This window comes from Alexandromys fortis, unplaced genomic scaffold, assembly GCF_014885135.2.
Source record: "Alexandromys fortis isolate MF-2015 unplaced genomic scaffold, M_Fortis_MF-2015_v1.1 scaffold_134, whole genome shotgun sequence".
Lineage (NCBI taxonomy): Eukaryota > Metazoa > Chordata > Mammalia > Rodentia > Cricetidae > Alexandromys > Alexandromys fortis.
The window spans coordinates 4719278-4742477 of record NW_026068007.1 but is presented as its reverse complement, the minus strand read 5'-3'; the positions used below and the strand labels follow the sequence as shown (position 1 = coordinate 4742477).

Genomic DNA, 23200 nt, shown 5'->3' with positions numbered 1-23200 from the left:
GAATAGAGAAGGTAAAAGTCCAGAGGAAAAAGGTAAATGAGATAATTTAGTTAAGAAAAACTGGGAAGGAATAAGTCAAGCAAAGGCCATGCATTCCAAAGAAAGAATAAGTCTCCATGTATTTATTTGGGAGCTGGTGGTAGGCCCACAAAGAGCAAAGAATAAAAAAGACTAACTACAGTAGACAGTTAAAAAAATATGCTATAAAATAAAATAAAAGTACTATCTACCACAACAGTAATAAATATGAAATCAGTAGCAGGAAAATATGTGGAAATCTTCCAACATCTCAGTGTCAAAAAACATGCTTCCATATAGCTATGTATTAAATATGAAATTTATAGGAAAACTAGGACATATTTTAACTTGAGAAAAAATGAACATCAGGTTTTAAAAATGCAATAGAAATCTTAATCCTATAGCAAGTGGATAAAGCATATTTGCAGGTATCTTGGACAAGTTCTGGCAACTCACACTTCCAATAAATAGATAAGCAAGAAATTTCTGCAATAGAGGAAAGAATTCAGGCTGATAATCCTTTGGAGCCTGATATTCTGCCTAAAATTCACCTGATATGTCATGAGCACTCACCCCTTCTTATGTGTCACTGGGGCCTTCTAGGTTAGGATGGCAATAAGCAACCACACAAACATGTTGGTGGAAACTCAGAGAGCATTTTCTAAATCTGAAACTCATGTTGATGAAATCATTTCAAATGTAGAAAAGGTAAAGAAAACATAAAGACTACAGCCCAGAATTAGTTTCAAATTAGTACCTCTTTTGGAGGGGTAGGTCACATCTTGCTTCTTCCGTGATCTGGGCAGGACTACAGAAAAGAGCTTCCTTCTCTCAGAATACTCCTGTTCTCATTGCCCCACCCCTACTTCCTCTCTGGTTTGGAAGAGACTCAGGAGAAATATGAACACTATGCTGTAGGATTTTCTCACCTCATCAAACTAAAATTTATGAAAAAACAAATGTAATATATTATGTCACTTGGTATAATCATGTATATTACTGTACTAATATAATGCAATATATAATAAAATACATTAACACATAATATATTACTATATTATTAAATATAAAAATATATTACAACTGTGCCATATACCATTTGAGAGACACTAGACAAGTATGAACACTATGTTGAAGGTAATGATGGAAAAATTATATTCTTACCTCATAAAACTGAAACTTCCGATAGAGAACCAACTATACAATATTATATTATTCAGTTGAAGGTGAACATGAAAAAGACACTGTGCACATATACCTAAAGACTGTACTGCACCCAGAATTCCCCAGTGGTGGACAGATGCAGTAGTGGTCCCCCCGCAGAAAATAAGAATTCAGTTCTGGGAGCATGAGCTGTGACTGAGGGCATTGATTGGTATGTGAGGCTTCTGGAGATGACGAGGCCCATTCTCTTCCCATGCTCCTCCTCCTCACACAGTGAATGTCTCAAACAGAGACTGAGGAGGATTGCTAGATGGTGCAACTCATAGAAACAGATAACAGATCCTGGGAAGGGCCCAGATTGCAGACAATGATTTGACTTTCTCAACCCAAAAGATGAAAGGCAAAGTCATCTCTTCAGTCAGTGCACTCCTGTATCTCTGTCTATCTGTCCATCTGCCATAGGATTTATTTTTGGCAAAGAGCAGACATACCCACGGGTTGGCCAATCCTAATTGTGCAACACCCCTCTAGAGCAACGAGCTCTGACATGCTCTTTCCACATGCTCATAGAGTGTTTTAAACATTTCTCTAACTCATGTACCAAGTCAGACCCTAAAAATCAGACGTCTCACTCATGTGGATAGCTACATTGGTGTAATTTTGAAATCATCAAGGAGTTCATTGTTGAATCTCAAGATGAATGGGCATCAGAGGCTGTGTACTCATCTCTTAGGTCTGCTAGCATTTGAAGATGAAAGTGCTGTGTGCTCACCAGGTAAGGTTCTCCTGATGACCTGAGTAATCATGATATATTGGGATTTGTTTTATAAACAGTAAACAAACTATGGGTAGGTTGGAGAGATAACTCAGCGATGAAGGCCACTGTATACTCTACCAGAGGCCCCACATTCAATAACAAACACCCACGTGGAGCTCACAATTACCTGTAACTATAGTGCCAGGGGATCTGACACTCTCTTTTGATCTTCATGGTCAACTAGCATGTACATGATGCAATACATTCAGACAAAACACCCATACACACAAAGTAATAAAAATGAAAAACAAAACTCTATGAACTTTTCTCCCAAGATAAATCATAAGGTCTGAAGATACTGCTTTCTTTTGTGCGAATGTTGTTTCCTTGAAACAGACTTAAAAATAACTTTATGAGAAACAGTCTCCCATACACAAGTGAAAGAATGGCTTATGGGAAATATAAAATAATAAATGTTTATAAAAAAGTAAGTAAGTCCACAGTCTTAATTTACACCCTAAAAGTGAATGCAGTGCAGAGTAACCTCTGGAAATCAAAAAACAGAAAATAAGATAAAAGAATCTGCAAAAATAGGAAAAATAGGTACATTAGGAAAAGGATCAATGAAGAAGGAAAAATCTTAGTGAGAACACTTATTCCTTTACCCCTGGAGCTCTCTGCCCCGACTTGGGCATTCCTGGATAAGGACAGCTCAGTGATGCCCAAGTCCACAAAGGTGATGTGGATGCACCAAATGAAGAGAATGAGAGCAAAGGTTTCATGATCCCACCAAGAAGCACAGAGACAGGTTCAAAACTTAACAAACATTTTGATAACATCAATAAAAGACACTTAACTGGTGTGGGAAAATTCTGTATTTTGTCAATTACGTTTTAAGTAAATGCTGATTGGCCAGTAGCCAGGCAGGAAGTATAGGTGGGACAACCAGACTGGAAGAAGAGACTGGAAGTAGAGAACAGGAAGTAGAGAACAGGAAGTAGAGAACAGGAGAATTCTGGGAAGAAGAAAGCCCATTCCTCTGCAGTCCTGCCCAGACACGGAAGAAGGAAAATGTGACTGTCTCCGAGCCATGTGGCTAACATAGATAAGAATAATGGGTTAATATAAGATATAAGAGTTAATAAGAAGCCTGAGCTAATGGCTCAATCAGTTTATGATTAATGTAGACCTCTGTGTGATTTCTTTGGGACTTAAAAATTGTGGGAACTGGGCAGGACAGAAACCTCGACAACACTTAACATACTTAGCACACTTTCTGGTAAAATGTATGGGAATAATGTCTTTACACACACACACACAGTCTTACACTACAACACAGCTCACAGCACAGTTGACAGTGAAAAGTTGAACTCAGGAAGGTACCACCTTCACAACTTGAACTCAATATAGCTGTAGAAGTCCTAGCTAGAGTATTGGGCAAGAAAAAGAAATGAAATGCATCTAGTCCAGAAATGAAGAGGTTGAGGAGACTACTTGCACATGACATAACAGTATATTTAGACAATCCTGATGATTCCAGTAAAGTAAAGTTGAAAGTAATAAATTGAATATAAAGTGTTAGGACAAAAAATCAGCAAACAAAAAAACTCGGTGTCATTTCTATACACTAAGAACATGTGATCTGAAAATTACATTAAGGGGACTGCTTCATTGGTATGAGTCATACTTGCTCCTCAACCATTATGATGGGGAAGATAGGTTTCAAAGCATTTCAAGCAGAAAAAAATCTGCATAAAAACAGAGCCCAGAAATAGGGAAATAAAACCCCAAATGCACAATAAGGAGATAATAAGGGGTCAAGGACGAGTATTTTAGTGAGTATAATAGATACAAATTATGGAATCCATCAATTAAATAACTTAAACTCTTAGGCTGAACCTTTAAAACACTAATATATAACACATGGTTCTCAAGACACTCTTGAAATGAAAAAAAAAGGGTAAAAATTAAGGAGGTACTTAGTATGTAATGGTTCATCTTTACAAACAAGTTGAAGAGGCCCCTAGAAGACCCCTCTCTAGGTATGTCTGCTCAGGAGTAGATTAGGTGAGAAGATCCATCCTAAATGTCTGAAGCACCATCTCCTGAGCTGGGGTCCCAGACTGGATAAAAAGCAGAAAGGGAGCCAAGCACTGGTGTTTCTCCCTCTCACCACCTCCTGGCTGTGGGTGTGAGGTCAGCAGACACCCCTGGTTCTTGCTTGTTGTGGAATAGTCCTTTACACTGTGTGAAGATGTGTCACTGCAATTGATTTAATAAAGGGCTGAATGACCAGTAGCTAGGCAGGAAGAGGTCAGGCAGGACTGCTGGGGACAGAGAGGAAGAAAAGCAGAGTTGCCAGTCAGGTGCAGAGAAAGTAAGATGGGCAGTACAGAGTAAAAGTAACCAAACCACGTAAAAGCATGTAGATTAAAAATATGGATACACTTAAATTATAAGAGCTAGTAAGGAATATGGCTAAGCTATAGGCCAGGCTGCCATGATTAACAATAAGTCTCTATGTCATTATTTGTGAGCTGACATTCTTGACTTGAAAGTTTGTCTATAGTGGTCCCCATGACTACCCAGTCTGGTGGACTGTCCCCTTGATGTGGGAGGCAAAATCAATTCCACCTTCATTAAGTTGCTTTTGTCCGGTAGTTTGTTATAGCAACCAGAAATGTAACTAATGCATGGTATATCAACCAGGGCAGGCTGCTTTATTGCAGAAATAAATACCAAATAATATTTACTGTATGCATAAAGACAGTTATAGTTACAGTGAGATTTTTTTTGCATGGTTTATACAGGATTGCCTCTGCCATCCACACAAGACTGTGGAAAAGAAACTTTAATAATATTATAAAGGGTTAAATTGTCACATATATACAATAGAAAAAATCCTTTTATAGAATATCTGAGCTGTATTTACCAGTTTTTAAAACTTATTTTTAAGAAGGCATGCTTGCCCACATTATATGCCACACATGGGTTACAAAGGGACTCTAAGCATGAAGACAAAGGACAGAATCTCACACTTTATAGACATCAATTTAAAATGGACAAAAGACCTTATGATAACACCTGAAACTTTGAAATTGCCAGAGGGAAAATGTAGGCAAAACAAGATATAGGTATAGACAAGGAGTTTATGAAAATGTCTCATATACCACAGGAGACAAGGACTGTTCCCTAAGGTGTATTCCCCATATACCACAGAAAACAAGGGCTGTTCCCTAAGGTGTATTGTTGCCAGAGCTCCTTCCACTCCTTCAGCAATAGCCACTGAGATACCAGCCCATTGGGGCGTGGTCTCTCTCTCTCTTTAAAAAAGCAGCAACTGCCCTCCACTTGCTCTCTTGCTTCCGGCTCCACTTTTGGCTACCAGGCTCCCTTCCTGATCGCACAGAGGGCTGTTGTCTGGGATGGTGATCTGTAAGGTTTTTCCCCTTTAAATAAATAACCATTCTATTAATCAAAATTCCAAACTGGTGTGGGATTGTTCGTGACTTATGCCTTCAGTGTATTCCCCATATACCACAGGAAACTAGGACTGTTCCCTAAGGTGTATTCCCCATATACCACAGGAAACAGGGACTGTTCCCTAAGCTGTATTCTCTACACAGGTATGACAGAATGCTTGAAATTGATAAGCACAGCAAAGTACACAAGCAGCAGTTGTAGAGAAAGCCACAGAACAAGGGTTCTTGTCAGCTACACCACAGACAAGGGTCTGAAGTCTGAATGTGTACAGAGCTACAGAAACCACACACACACACACACACATGCACACATGCACACCTTCTAATCAATAAATGGAACAATGGACTGAACAGACAGATCCAAAAAGAAAAACCACAATACAGCAATAAACATCTGAAAAGACATTCAGCATTCTCAGCCTTCAGGGAAATGCAAATTAATTACTTGACATCAACACCCACTCTGGTCAAACCAGTTGTCATTGAGAAAAAGAACAATAAGTAGCCCTAGCAGGCTGTGAGGAAGGAAGAGCCCTGTTAGGTGCTGTTGGATGATAACTGACTCGGTCACTATTGAAATCAGGATATAGGGTTCTCAAGCAACTGAAACTATGGCCTAGATACACCACTCCTGAGGATATATACACATTCTCTAAGTCCTGCACACCATGTTTACTGCTGCAGTATTCACGATAGCTAAGATACAGAACCATTCAGTTCACAACTGTGGTCACCGCAGTCATCCTCCAAAGGATGACACGTGTGTCCTGTGTCAGCCACTACACTGGAAACAGAAGAAATATAAGGAGTAGAAGGCTTAGTGGCCTCTGGAGTTTGGGGAGATCTTAGACTGAGATGAGAACTAGGAAGGACCCTGAGACCTACTGTGTGCCCATCCACTGAACCATATTTCCCCATTAGTTGAAAAAAGCAGGCTAGACTCCCCACCCTCCCTAACCTCTCAAAGTGCCCAAATCCTCTCCCCACAGTCGCTACAAAGAGGGGATCAGCAGCCACCAACCTCAAATCCCCAATCCTCAGGCTCTGGGAGAGTGAGGAGGCCTGCACTGTGAGCCCTGGGCCCTGCTCTACTCAGGGACCCAGAACAGCTCCACTCTGAATGCCTTAGATCCAAGCCCAGAGAGTTCTGCATGGATCTTGATTCAGGAGCACAATTTGGAGGCTGGGATGGAAACTCATGGCTCCAAGTCTCAAGTGTGAGGTGATCAGGGCTAAAGGCTGCCCGGTGATCTGTCTGTGGGGAAGTGTTGTAATATGTGCGGTGGGCTGCTTCCCACCACCCAGCTAGCTTTACCCGAAATAATTACACGGAAACAGTATTCTTTTAAACATTGCCTGACCCATTAGTTCCAGCCTCTTATTGGCTAGCTCTTACATATTGATCTAACCCATTTCTAATAATCTGTGTAGCCCACGAGGTGGCTTACCAGGGAAGATCTTAACCTGCGTCTGTCTGGAGTGGGAGAATCATGGCAACTCTTGACTTGGATTCTTTCTCCCAACATTCTGTTCTGTTTACTCCGCCTACCTAATTTCCTGTCCTATTAAAGGGCTGAGGCAGTCTCTTTATTTAACCAATGAAATTAACAAAAAATAGATGACTCTCCTCCATCATTTCCTATTTTTCTGTTTAAACAAAAAAGAAAGGCTTTCATTTTAACATAGTAAGATTACATATAACAAAACAGTTATCACGCAAGAATTACAGTTACAATATTTATATCTATGTTATCTTTTATCATAACTAAGGAAAACTATAACTATCCATTCTTTAACTCCATCAAAGACTCCAGAAGGATATAATACTACCTAAGTAAACAAGAAATGAGAAAACTCTAGAAATGACAGAGACATCTCACTGCCTGGACAATCAGTCACCCAAAGTTCCTCTGTACCGTTGGGGCATCCATCTTTGGCCTACAGGCCCATAGTTTCCAGAAGACATTTCCATGAAGCAGGAAAATCCCAAAGACAGTTCAGTCACTTTGTGCTGTGTCCTGAAGAATGTCTCGCAGACTCTTTCATTATCAGGAACCCCCCAAAGACCATCTCACCTTTAGGCAAGTTCAGCAGTCCTCTTTCTGTGGGTTCTTTGTGTCCAGTTTATGCAACAGTCCAGGCAAGAGCCGTTTCTTGACCACATGGCTATCAAGCTCCATAAAAATCCTCTTTGATGCCCATCTTCCTCTTGAAGTAGATTGGTGCTGCCAGGAGCAGACAAGTCTCATTGTCATGAAAAACCCTAAGTTAATAAAATATTTTAAATGACATGTTCTGTAGTCTTTGAAAGATATGAAGAATGCCTATCTAACTGAAATATATCTCTATATATCTAGAAAATCTAACTAACATGACTACAAGCTTGACTATTATTTATGATTATCCATAAACAACCTATATTTCCTAACTATACATTACATTTTAAAAATGAACTACATAATCACAACACCTTAATCAATATCAGAAATACATATACATATAACAAAATTGACCTTAAAGTCCATACCAATGCAAATTATTCATACCTATATCATATCCCCCTTTAAATGTAAAAGAACATTTATAAACAATATTTGGGAACATGGGTGCATTTAGTATATCCCGTCTGGGCAACACTCAGTTGTAATATGTGCAGTGGGCTGCTTCCCACCACCCAGCTAGCTTTACCTGAAATAATTACACGGAAACAGTATTCTTTTAAACACTACCTGACCCATTCGTTCCAGCCTCTTATTGGCTAGCTCTTACATATTGTTCTAACCCATTTCTAATAATCTGTGTAGCCCACGAGGTGGCTTACCAGGGAAGATCTTAACCTGCATCTGTCTGGAGTGGGAGAATCATGGCAACTCTTGACTTGGCTTCTTTCCCCCAGCATTCTGTTCTGTTTACTCTGCCTACTTAATTTTCTGTCCTATTAAAGGGCTGAGGCAGTCTCTTTATTTAACCAATGAAATTAACAAAAACAGATGACTCTCCTCCATCAGGGAAGACATTCCTATCCATAAGACTGTGGGATGTCCTTGGGTTCATCCCTGAGAAGGGACAGCTCTGGAGGAGACAGCATAGAGAGAAACAAAACAAAACAAAAACCCAAACCTAAAATGTCTCTCTGGAGGACAGAGCATAGAGAGAAACAAACGAACAAACAAACCCTAAAAAGTCTCCAGGAAGAGGGAAGAATGTGTTTGGGGCTTCTCTCCAGTTGTCAGGAACCCAGAACAATCATAACTTCCTGTGAAGGTTGCTGACATAGGGACAATATTTCCTTCATACAGAGATGCTTTCAAATTAAAATGTTAGGCTGGCAGTGAGCCAAGCTGAGAGTCCAAGCTCATGGGACCTTCCAATATGGCCCGATTCACATCGCAGTATTTCTGGGACTCTCACAAACAAAACTAAAACTTTGTATTAAGAAATAAAAAAGTTCTTGCCCTGCCCTTTCTTTGACCTAAGCTTTTACTCACCAGCTTGGTTTCTATCAGTGAACCCATGAAACATATATTGAACACATTTGGAAAAAAAAAAAAAGTCCCTTAGTCACCTGTGAAGTGTATACTTGGCAACACTAGTGGCTTCATCTTTCAGAAGACCACACCCATATCCTCAGATATGACTTTGCTCCCAGGAGCCTCTTTCTTCTGACTCTCATGTTCTGAATCTTTTTAAATTAACTCTGATTCTGCTCCAAACTCACTCATCCTGCAATTCTTTCCTGTGGTGAAGTCAAGACTCTGGATTCACCTCAGCAGAGCTCTCTGGGGGATTCCTGAGGGTGGTGGCAACAGCAGGAAGCAGTGTTTCCACCCAGAGAGGACTTGGCAGTCTGAGCCTGAGACTGGTGGAACAGGCAGGTCCCTGGGAGAACAAGAACAGGGATGCATTAGATAAGACCGGGAATGAGAGCCTGAGAGCCCGCTGAGAGCAGCGTGGTCCCTTGGGCACTCTTGTCTTTCCGGTAACTCCGAAGTCTAAGACTTCCAGGAAGTGTGTGGAGTGCAGAGGTTTCCTTGTGCACCATTCCTCAGGTCCCTGGGCTCAGAACCTGCCGACTATGGTGGGCTGCCTGCCAGCAGCCCCAGGGATCCGCTAATCTCCCTCCTCCACCCCTCACTTCCAAGTGCACAGCACCTACCTGGTGGTTTATAATTTAATTTAAGTTTTGGAACGTGAGTTCTGGAAACCAAGCTCACTCAGGTCCTCATGTTTGCAAGGCAACATGACTCACACCAGCCTCCAGAAGGTCATGCACTCAGGCCCAGTGATGATTTTAATGAGTGTGGGCTACAGGCATGGCTTTCAGAAATTTAAGCAGTTAAAATGCATATAGCATTTTCAAATTTTTCCCTGCTCAATCCTCACGTATCAAAGGGTGAAACTTTCCTGCTGGAATGAATGGGGTTAAGGGAATTATGCAAGTGACCTGGTGGGTTTCATTTATGCAAGTGACTTAGTAATTAGTCTCATATTCTGAGACATCATACGAGCCAGTTTAGGCTAGTTAGAGCTGCAGTACTCTCCTGTCCATGGCTACTTGGTAGAATTGAAAATCCCTGAATGGTGATGAGAAAAATCATACAACAAGGCCGCCCACCAAACCCTGAAACTTCTCAGATTCCATACATAGGTGTGATAATTTTACTCCTACTCAACACCACACTCAAACACTCACTTGAGGTTGTTTAACCGGCATCAAACTGTTAGCTGGGTGGATGCATGAATAGCTGGAAGGACACTATGGCTGTAAAAATCACTGAGGAGGAAATCTAAAGAAGACGCTCTAGGCTGGGGTGCAGACAGCTTAGTTATTGAAGTGTTTGCCTTTCAAACATGAGGACCCGGGTGAGCTTGGTTTCCAGACCTTAAATTAAATTATAAACCACCAGGTAGGTGCTGTGCACTGGGAAGTGAGGGGTGGAGAAGGGAGATAGGCGGATCCCTGGGGCCGCTGGCAGGCAGCCCACCATAGTCGGCAGGTTCTGAGCCCAGGGACCTGAGGAATGGTGCGCAAGGAAACCTGTGCACTCCACACACTTCCTGAAGGTCTTAGACTTCGGAGTTACCGGAAGTGCAGAGCGGTGCTTGCAGTAGGGTAACTGTACCCGTGCCGACTTCAGAGAGACCAGTATCTGGGAAACCTAGGCACTTTTAAAAATAGAAATAAATAAGTCTTACTTGTCTTCCTTCTGAGCATGAATATGCAGGTTTGGGCGAGGAGTCAGGTGTCGGGGGAAGGTCTTGGCAACAGAGGAGGAAAACAGTAACTCTGCCCTCAGCCAGACAGGAGACAACCAGTGTGTCCTCACCTGATTCACTCTCGTGCTATAAGTGACCTCAGCTGCGGCACCGGTTTTATTCTTCCACTCCTGTTTCTGCTCGTGATTTTCCAGAGCACGCGCTGGTAAGTTCTGGAAGCCTGGAAGGACCTGTGGGCCTGTGCCAATTAGTTCATAGTCACCACCTGTTTGCTGCTGGCCTTGGGTAGAAAAGAACCATCCCTTGCACAAAGAAGCGGTTTCCGGAGAAATCTGCAGTCATCTGTCCGAATTACTTAGGCTTCCTCTCCTCTCTCTCAAAAGCTCAAACCATGGTTACTATCACAGCCAGGAATGGAATAAAGATCCATGATGTGGTTTGCAGCCACAAAGCTCATTCCTTTTGCTCTGACATTGCATCTGTTCCTCCCGGTCCTGCCCGGCTGTCAATGTGCACCTCTCCATTCAGGTGAGTTCCTGGGATCTGACTGGGCTATGGGGGTAGGAGAGGTGCAGATGTGGAGCCACAGTGACTAAGAGAGCTGCTCTTCCCTGTTGAACCGCTCCTGGCCCTTTTCAGCCACCCTCCATTTCTGCGGGCTCCTTCTGAGTGCCCAGGCTTGTTCTCCATCACACCCAACTCAGTCCCAGGAATTTGTAGAGGAGCCAAAGAGTAACAGAGCTTAGTTACTGCAGAGTGGGAGGCAGAGGAAATGGGAGGTCAAGATGGCAGCCAGAAATCAATAAACAGAGTGCCGTGACTGGGTGTGAAGGGCTCACTGAGCCAAATCTCTAGGAAGTCAGCAGACCTTCTCCTGTTATCCAGGCTTTGTGCCCTCTGTGAACTATCCTCCTCATCCCCTACAAGTTCAGCTGGCCCCACTGGTCAGGAATCCCATGTGCTGAGCCAGGGAAATACTTTCCTATTTGTGGTGATTCCCTTGCAGGCTTTCCAGCAGGCAGGCTAAAAAATGATCCAGGAAGAGCCAAGAATAACCTCAGCTAAATCCTATTTTATTGTAATTGGTGCTGGACCGGGACTTCTAGAGTCTGGCCCAGATCATTTTAGCCATATTTAATTTTAGCCATATTTAAGCATAACTCAATTTTTTAAAATAAAAGTATTAAGATAACAATTAAGTCATCCTCAAGTGCATAATTTAAGACATGTTTACACTGAGATTTTGTACAAAGTACATTTGGCTTCTTTCACAGGGACAGGTACTATCGACTGGAAACTTACTGAACATTCTTTCAGAGTTTAATGGCCCTTAGGTGACACAGAAGTCACTAGGGCTGTTGTAAAGCACAAGGGACATCACTCTTAAAAGCAGGCTTTATAATCTAAAAGCATGCTCAAGATTTAGGAGGAAAGTTCCTGAATAAGTTAAGTAAAACATAGATTCTGGGAGCCTGTCTCATCAGACACCAAAGGATCAGCCAGGTTGCAAAATGACATCATCCCTAAAGTTCCAGGAAAAGCAGTTCCTCCCCTCATTCCATTGAATATGTAAGCTGTGTGTTAAATTTTCCAGGCTTCTCCAGTGCTTATTTGTTTGTGTACACAAAGCTCTTTGTTCTCCACACCTATTGTCCCTCAGTGGTGCTGATCTCTTATTAATCACAGATGATTCTGCAACCCTTGCCTGATGGGGAAACAGTGATTCTTAGCCCAAACACCGCACTAATAGCTCCATCCCGATTCTTAGCAAAGTCCTTGCCCCCACCGAAAACCTATGGAACTGGCCATCCATCATCCACATTCATGTCAGAATTCTTATTTTCCAAGGGTCCACGAGAATGGCCCATTAAACTCTGAAAGAATGTTTGGTAAGTCTCCAGCCCAAAATTAGAGTCCCACCCCAGTTCCTCCCCCAAAGTACCACATTCAGATTATCACAGAAATAGCCCCACTTTTCTGAGACCAGTTTCTGTCTGGTTTCACTTCTGTTGCTGTGACAAAACACGATGACCAAAAGCAACTTGGAGGAGAAAGGCTTTGTTTACCATCTAATTCCATGCTATACTCCATTATGAAAGAAAATAAGTAAGAACTTAAACCATCACGTTTATAATCCAGATCAGAGAGAGAGAAACGTACCCATGTTGCCTTTTTTGCTTAGAGAGGTTGTTCTGCTCTCATGTAGTTCAGCACTCCCTACCTGGAAATGATGCTGCCTAGGGACTGAGCCGGGTATTCTAACATCAGTTAGCTTAAGACAACCCTGGGTCCTGGGCCATAGGTCCTTATGGGCGGGCCCAGTCATGTTCTGTAGTTGGTTTTTCTGTCCCACCTGCCAGTCCTAAATAACCACCCTGAGATTTCTTTTTACTTATGAAAGCTTGGCTGATAAGTTAGGCTTGTTAAGCTCTTATAACTTAAATCAACCCACTTCTATTAACTTACTTTCTGCCTCGTGGCTTTGCCTTTGCTCTGTACTGCCCATGCTGCTTCCTCTGAGTCCCGGTGTCTTCTCGAGACCCTGCCTTTCTTCTTCCCAGAGTCCTCCGTGTCTAGCTGTCCCACCTATACCTCCTGCTTGGCTAATGGAAGTTTAGCTTTTCATTAAACTAACAAGAAGGCACCTTGGCAACAGCACATCTTCGTAGTGTACAAAATGATTATTCCACAGCAATGCTCTTTGTGGATGTATTGTCTCTGGCTGCTTTCAAACCAGAGGAAAAGAGATAAGCAGGTATAACAGAGACCATCTGACTTGCAAAGATATCACTATTGAAAACATAGCTGTATTAGTCACTTTTCTACTGATGTGATAAAACACTATGAACAAGGTAGCACACAGAAGGAAGGGTTTAGGGAGCCTTATATTTTCAGAGGACAGGAGTCCATCATTCTCAGCAGAGAAGCATGGCAGCAGGCATGCATGGGAGCTGGAGCAGCGAGCTGAGAACTCATATATTTTTTGTTTGGTTTGGTTTGATATGGTTTGGTTTGGCTTTTCGAGACAGGGTCTCACATTATAATTCCAACTGTCCTAGAATTCGCTATGCAGAACAGGGTGGCCTCAGACTCATAAAGATCAACCTGCTCCTGCCTGTTAAGTTCTGGGAAAAGAGGCATTTGACACCATGCCCAGCTGAGAGCCTACATCTTAAACCTCAAGCAAGATCCAGAGATGAAGAAATGGCAATGGGTTTCAAAGCCACACCCCCAGCAACATGCCTCATTTAGCAAGGCTTACCTCCTATCCAAACAGCTGCCATTAACTAGGGAATGAGTATTAAACACCCTATTCTATAGAGGACAGGATCATTCAAATAGCCACACTAGACATTCACAGTAGCGTCTCAGGGTTGATACCTGAGTGGCAGAGCAGTAGCAATGGAGAAAAAATGACTGCACTTGCTGCCAGGCTGAAAGGTCCCTCTTGTTGGAACCTGATCTGTCCCCATAGGAAGGCAATCTGGGTCTGTCTTTGAGGTGGTCTGGTTCAAATTGTCTTACAGATTTATATTTTGACTTCATGTATGTATGCACACCACATAGGTACCTGGTGCCCTTAGAGGATAAAAAGGGGGCAGTGGGTCCTCTGAAACTGGAGTTGCAGGCAGTGGTGAGTCACCATGTGTGGATGTTGAGAATCAAACCTGGATCCTCTACTAGAGCAACGACTGTTCTTAACCACTGCACCACCTCTCTAGCCCCAGTGCTTCCGTTTAAACAATGGGCACAGGAGTCGGGGTTTTCATGGGACAGCAGCTTTCAGCTTCTTGATCATCTGTTTAATCTTTAGTTATTAAAATTCAGCCACATCTGGGTTGGCTAAGCAATTATCTATATTTAGGATTTTTCGGTTCTGTGAGCCATGACTCCCTTAAGCAGTTTGGCTTCAAGGTGGGTCCCCCTAACTCATCTATGGACCACTGTCCTTGTTGTTACTGCTCCTGACCACTCCACCTAGTGGGATTATTTTGTACCATGTTATTAGGTTTCAGGAATACCATTCCTAATCCCACCCCAACCTTGAGTCAGCATCACCATCTCTAACTTTCCAGCAATGCTGGTGCCCTTCTCAGCAGGGATGCTCCAGCATCCACAGACAACATGTACTCGGCACAGTTCCCCTGGAAATGTTTGCTGTTCCAACTACTCTGGCACATGCACTTCTCTGAGATTTTTGATCCCACTCTTCTACGGTCAGGTTTAACCAGCCTAGATTTTCTTTATAGTATAGTGTGGGCTAGCCTCTGACCAGGTCCAGGAAGCCATCCCTGAACCACTGCAGTATACAGGGGATCTGGTGCATGTTGCTCTGGTTTCATTATGTTGCTGTGATAAACACTCAACCAAAGCAACGTAAGGGAGAAACTTATTTATTTGACTCCTACTTCTAAGCCATAGTCTGTCACTGAGGGAGGTCAGGGCAGGTACTCAGAGGCAGACCCATGTGCTATTCCACACAGCATTATCTAGGACCAAGTATCTCACTTCAAGGCCAGAGAGGCACAGCAGGAACTATGGAGGATGCTGCTTGCTCTCTCTCTTTCTCTAGCTCCTGCATAGTTAGATTTCTAATCCAGCCAGAGACCACTTGCCCCAGGAATAGTAATGTCCACAGTGGTTGGGCATTTCCACATCATTAACATTCAAAACAGTCCCTCAATACACATTCCCTTCCTAGGTGAGCCTAGGCTGGATCAAACTGGCAGTAGACTCTAACCAGCAAAGATATTCAAGTTTATGATCTAAGAGTACAGAGCAGTAAAAATGGTGTCCATAAAACTTCTGTTCCATTCTCACCCTGCTCCACTCTGCCCCACAGCCTCACGCACCATCTTGTCTCCACACAGTCTACATGAGCAGCTTCTGGAGATTCTCCAGGATGAACAGATCCTGAGAAGACATCCTGAATTTTCCTGTCATAACTGACAGGGCCCACCTGTTGTAATATGGGCGGTGGGGCTGCGTCCCCAGCACCCCAGCCGCCTGGCTAGCTTATGCCCCGAAATAATAACACACAAATTGTATTCATTTAAACACTTCTTGGCCCATTAGCTCTAGCCCTTACTGGCTAATTCTGATATCCCAATCAACCCATCTCTAATAAACTGTGTAGCATAGGTCTTACCGGGAAGGATTCAGCATGTCTGACCTGGCGGCTTGCTCCATCATGTCTGCTTCAGAGAGCAGAGCTATCGCATCTGCCCAGGAGAGGGGAGCATGGCGTCTCTGAGCTCACTCCTCTTCCTCCCGGCATTCTGTTTTGTTTACTCCTCCTATCTATGTTTTAACTTATCAGGGCCAAGCAGTTTCTTTATTGCTTAACCAATGAAATCAACAGATTGATATATGACATTCCCACATCACCCACCCTTAGCAAGATCATGTGATAACAGAGAAGAGAATTGTCCTGGTAGAGAGCAGGGCTGGCCACACCTATACCTGTGTCTTCAAACAAGAAAGAATAGATAAAATTTTTAGCACAGTGCAAATGCAATTTGGGATATAATTTTATTTACTTATTTATCTCTTTGTTTTTTAAAGACATGTTTGTTCCACAGGCAGAGACTGTCCCTGAGCCCCTGCTGCGCATCCCTAACCTCACTGCATGTTTCCTTCACAGATGCTGCTTCTCTTTGCTACAGTTTCACTGTTGGCAAGTCAGGGTCTGGACCATGGTGGCACAAAGTCCAAGGCCAACTGAATGAAGAGACTTTTATTTCCTGTGACACTAACAACAACTGCCATGCTGTTGGTCTTCTGGGGAACAGACTGGATGCTACAAAGCCCTGGGAGGCACAGGTTGGCACTCTGAAAGATGTAGCTGACCTACATCAGATCAGGGCATTCAGGTGAAGCTGGAGAATAATGCAATGAGAGGTGAGTTTCAAATGACCACACAGGGCTGGGGATTAGCTCAGTGACAATGTGCTTGCGCTAAGTACAATTCCCACTTTACAAATTAAATAAAAGAACAATCAGATGGCTCCTAGAGGAAAGAACAGGACTTGTGACAGGTTAGGGACATTCATTATTTTCATAGAAAAAAATGAATCACTGGTTGTCCCTAAGAGTCCCAGGAGCAAGGCTAATATGTGAAGGGTAGGACAAGGTCAGAGGATGGGAAGGGAAGGGACAGGATTCATCAAGGCATAGGCTAAGCTCTTTCCAATGGGCACAGAGCCCTTCACTCTGCAGGCCACAATATGTTGTAGGAGTGAAGGAGGTGAACATGGCAAAGAAGCCTGTGACATTGACCTCAACGGACAGAAAATGTTGACTTAAACACTAAAAAGTGGGTTGAAGTTGATCCTGGATCCAGCTGGATGGAAACAGTGTTGAAAGAAAACAAGTATTTAACAGAATTCTTATACATGACATCACAGGGGGACTGCAGGTCCTGGCTTGAGGAGTTCAAGGCACACTGGGAAGAAAAGCTGGAGTCTAGAGGTAACTGGGAAGAAAAGGAGGAAACTTTCTGGAGATGAGGGATTTGTGTGTGTGTGTGTGTGTGTGTGTGTGGTGTAATAATCTAGTCAACATGAGTTCTTGGGTTTATGGTCATTTTTTTCCATCATTCATTTCCTTTCTCCCCTTCTCTGTCTCATCAGTTCTTTAGTCACTGTGGTTCTCACTGTCAGCCTGAGCATCTGTTGACTAAGTTTTCTGTCCTACCCAGTCTGGCAGTCATTCAGTCCCAAAGAAACACACAGAGGTCTACATTAATTATAAACTGGTTGGCCTATTGACTCGGGCTTCTTATTAACTCTTTCTTATATCAAACGCTAACCCATTATTCTTGTCTGCGCTAGCCACATGGTTCAGTACCTCATATCAGCCAGGCCCTCTGCAGCTGGGTGATGAATGCAGACTGAATCTTTCCTCTTCCCAGAATTCTCCTGTTCTCATTGCCTTGCCTATTCTTCCTACCTGGCTACTGGCCAATCAGCGTTTTATTAAAATACAGTTGACAGGGTACAGACCATTGTCCCACTGTAAGCATCCCTGTGTTTTCTCTCTTTTTCCCCATTCTAGACTCACTGTTGCTTTTCATCTCCCCTGATCTTTCTTCTTCCCTGACACCATCTTCACAGGTAGCTCCTCTCCTGACAGTAGGAAAGATTGAGGCCTCATTACCCTGCTCCCCTACCATAGTTCCATGAGTCATTTGAGGTCAGGGAATATGCCCTCTCCCTTCCTACCTAGAACCCACCCAAACAATGGTTGCATAGCCATAGGAGCAGGGGGTGAAATGCTGTGTGATGCTGAATGACCTGAGAACCCAGAAGCTAAAGTGAGATTTCCTTAGATTTGAGATCTGGACAAAGACTCAACTGTGTTTCCACTTCAGCCTCACCAGCTGCTGCTCCAGTTGTGGTCCAGCCTTCGTCCATGGCCATCAAGTCCAACATCTCTGTCCTGCTGATAATTCTCATGAGCTTTCTCCTATTTCTCCTACAATATTTGCAATAGCAGGTACCGAGCACACTACTGGTGTAAGGGACAGATGATGGAGAAGTGGGAAAGCAAGAGTGAATTCCTGGGATCTTGCTCTTGTCCCTCAACTCTAGGATCTTACTGAGAAAGGAGGCAGGAGATGTGGAGTTGATGTCACCTGCTAGCAATAGCTTGTGCATCCTCAGCCTTGACAGGACAGGAATCATGTCACACAGCAGTGGGAAATGAGTAAGGAACACAGCAGGTGTTGTGTTCAGATCAGGCTCCCAATCAGGAGGATCCCATGATGCAGGTGTGGAGGCAGGAACACAGAAGAACATGGTAGTCCCATTCAATGTGTAGAAGGAAGAGGATTCCACCCCACAGATAAAATTAAAAAGGTATAAATGAAGAAATGGCTCGGTGACAAGAACATGTGCTGCTCAAGCATCAGACACAGGTTCTATTTCCAGTACCCACAGGACAATCACAACCATACAGCTCCAGGTCCAGGGGATCCAGCCCGTTCTTCTGCACAGTCCTCAGGCATTCACACAGTGCACTTACAGATGTGCAGGTTCAGACTCATACACATAAAATAGAAGTGAATCAAGCAGCAGCAGCCTCTAGAACCCCTGTAGCAGTGTCCCCACTGGAGGCCGGTGGACTAAGGTGGTGTTTAAGTCCACTGTTCCCATCTGGGCTGCTCAGATGGACAAGCTAGGGCAGCCACAGTCACACCCATAGCTGTAATGCCACTGTCAGATTTTGAGAGTTTTAGAAAGAAAGGGAAATGATGTCTGGAACCCCACTCAAGACCTGGAAAACCAGGACCCAGGGCCCTCTTTGGATAGGGCTCCTTCCTGCTCCTCCAGGCCCTCCCATCATGCCCTGAGTCAGGAAGCAGAGCTAGTCATCACCACTTCATTCTGAACTCCAGGTCTGCAGCAGGGTCTGGGGCTCTGGGACTTGGGAAAGAAGGAGGAAGACAGTAGGGGATCCAGGATGGAGAGCCCAGGGGTAACAGAGGAGGGAACTGAATGACACTCAGTGAGGGTGGCTGTGGGGTGGTGATGACTGGTACAGGGCACCCAGGAGAACTGACCCAGGTGTCTCCTCAGACCCTTCAATAGATGTGTTTCCTTGCTGCAGGTTGAAGATGCTCCAGAGAAGCTCCGAGAGTTCATCTGCCACCACTCTCCCTTTCCATCAGCCTCCACCAGATGAATCAGGATGCTGCAGACACAGCATTTCAGAGTCTTTCACTCTGTTCTCTTCGTTTAGGCCTTTCTTATCACCTTGTACTGTTTCTCTTGTGCTCCCTGGTGGGATTTGCTCTTAACATGGAAGTTGAGATCTGGTAAAGAATGTGGTTATGGACCCATCCCAAGCATAGGAAACCATATGGATAACCAGATCTCCTTAGTGGAAGTGTGAAGGTTTTACTCTTGCATATAACTGGCAATAATCAAATATCTCAGGTATCACTAAAAGAAACCTCTAACAACTAATCATAGTAAATGGAAACTGAGGAATCCAGTTGTCTTTGAGTGGGCCAGGCAAATGTCATGACAGGCCTCTGATAATTCAGTTAAGAACTCTGCCTGTAGTAGGTAGGGTTAGCACTGGACAGGAGACTAATCTTTCCAGTACCAGATTTAACCATGGTAGTCCTGGCACCAGACTTCACTGTAATACCTAGACTTAATTTCTTATCCTTCATTTGTGCTATGTTATTTTGAATTAAGGAAGGAATGACTTAAGGCAATACTTTTCTATTTTGTTTTTTTGAGACAGGGTTTCTCTGTAGCTTTGGAGCCTGTCCTGGAAACTAGTTCATGTAAACCAGGCTGGCCTCAACCTCACTGAAATCCACCTGCCTCTGCTTCCCAAGTGCTGGGGTTAAAGGCATGTGGCAATTCTTTCTTTCATACTTGCAATGTGTATATGAGTACAGGCTATATATCCTAAGCAATCAGAAAGCTGCAGCCTGGTCTTTTCTTACAATTTACCTAAGATCTTGAATACTTTTGCCTGGTTTCCTCAGATTTGTGGCTGTGTTTTGGCATCTAAATAGCTAGTATAACTGTGTGTCTTTAGTAACAGCTGATGGAGATATTGCTAAGCTACCACCTTGTTCCCCTTCTCTCCATTAAAACCTCTTCTAAATGTCACTGCTGGAGAATTTTATATAATTAAATAATGTTCTTTTATAAATCCAAAAAAAAAAAAAAAAAAAAAAAAAGAACTCTGCCTGTCGCAAACAGAGGAAAACCAATCACCAACATCCCTGACACTGGGTGAGGCATGCATGTACACCTGGGTCGACACCCCTCCTCCTGACACAGGTAATAACTGAATAAGGACAAAGCCTTGAACTTGTCCAAGAATGGAAGAGCAATAGCCTCAGACCACCCCACTAGCCCTAACCAATTAGAAATGTACTAATATAATTACCACTCGTGGAAACCAATCCTAAATAGATTGGTCCAATTGCTTTTAAAATTCCTACAGCTGCGCTTTTAAAAGAAGCTTACATGTCCCTCTTGAGGTCATCACCATTTTGTATAGGTGTGCAACCCCCACACGCTTATGATCTAATAAACACTTGCTGATTGCCTCGAGGCCTTTTGGGAACTTCCCAAGGACCCGGACAGTCTTACCATGTTTCTCACCATCCTGAAGCAGCTGGTCTAATAACAAGATGGAATGGTCTTTTAAAGACACAGTTATAGTGCCAACTAGATGGCAGCAGCCTGGAGGGCTGGGATAGGACCTCCAGAAGGTGGTATATGCTTTGAATCAGCTACCAATTAATGGTAGAATTTCTCCCATAGCCAGGATCCATGGGTTCAGGTACCACATGGCAGAAAGGGAATAGATCCACTCACTCTCACCCTTATTGACCCACTTGGGAAAGTTTTGCTTCCTGCTCCTGCAATCTTAAGTTCTGCTGACCTAGAAGATTCAGTTTCATAGTGGAGAATGCTCGTGCCAGGAGCCAAAACAAACATTCCATTCAACTGAAAGCTCAGACTCCCCTCTGGCCACTTTTGGCTTCTGATTCCCTGAAGGCTACAGGCTAAGAAAAGAATAACAGTGTAAGGAGAGGTGATTGCTCTAGATAACCAAGAGCAAATTGCACTGCTTGTCCATGACGGAGGTAAGAAAGATTATTTCGGGAGTGCAGGGAGATCCTTTAGGGCATCTCTTGGTGCTACCATGTTCTGTGATTAAAATCAATTGGAAATAACAGCAGCCTAATCCTGGCAGAATGGAAAGGAATGAAGGTATGGGTCGCTCCTCCAGGAAGACCTGCTGAGGTGGCTGCTGGCGGTAGAGGAGATTCAGAAGGTTTGTAGAGGAAGGTAGTTATAAATACCCACTAAGAAACATGGCCACTTGCAGAAACAGAATTATAATTAGAAAGGTTTCCATACCCCAGTAATAAGTTTCTCTACTGATGCAGTAAGCCAGATAAACCTGAATTTAAAAGTAAACGACCAAGTGTATTTTAGCAAAGCACTCCAGGGTGATGCTCCAGCGCCAGGGATGAAGCAGGGGAACAGAGCAGGAGAGAAATCACATGGCCTTTCTGAAGGAGGGGGCTTAACTACCCTGCATGTGCCACGTGTGTGATGGTGGTGGTGTGCCCTCCACAAGCTTCTGGTGGGGATTGTGGAGCTGGCAGCCTCAGAGGAGGAACCACTGTTTAATGTTTTTTTCTGAGAGGATGGGGTTTGGAAAGAGAGGAGTGGGCGTGAGCTGGAGATTCCACCTGAACATAACTGACATGAGTGTTCCTTCATATTTTGCTAAGAAATGTTTTCATACAAATATTTGTGTTTTATTCCCTTGATATCTCTATCATGTAATACAATACCAATTAAGAGAATATCAATACTTATCATATTTAAGTTTGAGATACAAAGAGAATGCCCCTCAAGGGACATCGCCCCCTATTCTAAATTAATAAAGTATTTGTGATTGTATGAATGATAGCTATATTATGTTAAATGTAATTATGACCTCATTATTGTTCCATTTAGAAGTTAAGCATGACTAAATAAAATATGATTGTGTGTCGAGTTGACAAGGGATGGTCTTCTGGTGGCTATTCTTGGTTTTCAACCTGAGTACATCCTGAATTAACCAAACCACAAAAATGGCTGAATCCCCTATGAGGAATTCCTTGGTTAACTGGATCATTTGAAGTGGGAAGATTTACATCTAATCTAGATCTTTGAGGGAGGAAACAAACCTCTTATCTAGATATTTTGAGGTGAGAAGGCCCACATCTAATCTGAGCCACACTTTCTATGAGGTGGGAAGACATATCTCTAATCAGGGCCACATCTTCTGGTGGCAGCCTGTATAAAACGAGACAGAAGGAAGCTGTATCCTTGCCTGCTCCCTACTACCTATGGTAGCAAGTCCATTCCTTCACTGGCATTAGAACCCACTTCTTCAGGATCCAACATATACTAAAGAACAGCTAAGACACTCAGCCCCATGGGCTGGACAATTACTGGATACTTGGACTTTCCATAAATAGGCAGCCATTGTTTGCATAGCTGAACCAGAGCTTATAGTTCATTCTAATAAATCCCCTTATATATGTAGAGAGAGATTCATTCTATACGTTCTGCTATATAGAGAACTCTAATATACCTGTGATGTATTTAAGACAATGTAGGTGCCACAAATTAACCCTTTTTTGATATGATTAATTGAGGTCCCTTATTTGTTATTTTGGGGACTTAGGAGAACACCATTGCCTCCATCAATTTTCCTCACTTCACAGCATCCTCTGCTGGAATGGGTTAGGATATTACTGTCTGTGTGGTTTCCTTGCAAGCATAGAAACCATTTCCCTCTGTGATAACTCCTCCTCTTACTGATAGCTCATCAGTACCATAGGTGTTTTAGAGGTGTTCCCTGCTCACCTGAGACCTAGAGGACGTGGGAGCAAGGGACAAAATCTTGACTATTAGCCCCACTATCTCACCCACATCAGCTTCCAAGTGTGGACTGAAGGAGCAGAAGGACAGTTACACTAGTATTGAAGAACAGATCATCCTTTGGAATTCAACCATCTTAGAAC

General features: G+C 43.2%; 1 long non-coding RNA gene across 1 annotated transcript; it reads left to right on the top strand.

Moving 5' to 3' along the window:
• The first annotated feature begins 16941 nt into the window (after positions 1-16941).
• LOC126513319 (uncharacterized) lies at positions 16942-22113 on the top strand. The gene is made up of 3 exons (XR_007595293.1): positions 16942-17109; positions 18011-18135; positions 19249-22113. It is a non-coding gene; the product is annotated as an uncharacterized lncRNA (long non-coding RNA).
• The last annotated feature ends 1087 nt before the right edge of the window (positions 22114-23200 follow it).